Source organism: Octodon degus, unplaced genomic scaffold (assembly GCF_000260255.1).
Source record: "Octodon degus isolate 3935 unplaced genomic scaffold, OctDeg1.0 scaffold00119, whole genome shotgun sequence".
NCBI classification, from domain to species: domain Eukaryota; kingdom Metazoa; phylum Chordata; class Mammalia; order Rodentia; family Octodontidae; genus Octodon; species Octodon degus.
This window is the reverse complement of record NW_004524695.1, coordinates 10237-10912: the sequence shown is the minus strand read 5'-3', so window position 1 is coordinate 10912 and position 676 is coordinate 10237.

The following is a 676-nucleotide window of genomic DNA, read 5'->3' as shown; positions in this document are numbered from 1 at the left end:
CAATGTGGTTCCAAGGTTTAAAACCCTTCCTGCTTCCTGGGCTACCGCCTTTTCGGTCCTCTCCTGTGTGAGAGCAGACTGGGGGCCCTGAGCTCAGTAATAAACAGTTTTCCAAATTCCAACCTGGCTGATCTGGTTCCTATTCTGAGTGACCCATAACAACCACCATCTTGTGGGCCATGTGGCTACCCGCCGCCATTGTTCGGTCACACTTCCTATGAGGTCAGAGCGCCAACTAGCAGGACTCTGTCACATGACGAGCCACTGCCATTTTATGCTCCACATGGCCATCTACGGCCACCATAGTGTCTCTCCTTCTGTGATGTTGATATAGGGAGATGAAATTCCCAACCTGGCCTGAATGAGTTCGTGTTTTCTAAAACCGAAGAATGAATTTTAGGAACAAACAGGCTGAAGGTAAAACTTTATTGGAAAGGAAAGCTTCTGTCGGAGAGGGACAGAAAGAGGTCCCGAGTGGGTTGCCCAGGAAGCTGTGTGCTTCAGGTTATTTTATAGGATAAAACTATGCGGGGCTAAGGTAGAGACAAAGGGGTCCTGCTTAGGCAGATACAGGGTGGGACAAAACTATGGTCAACCAATGGGTTTACAAGCACCATTGCCCAGGTAAAATTTATTAGGCCTAGGATCAAATGGGGTAGCGAGTCACGTAGCAGGC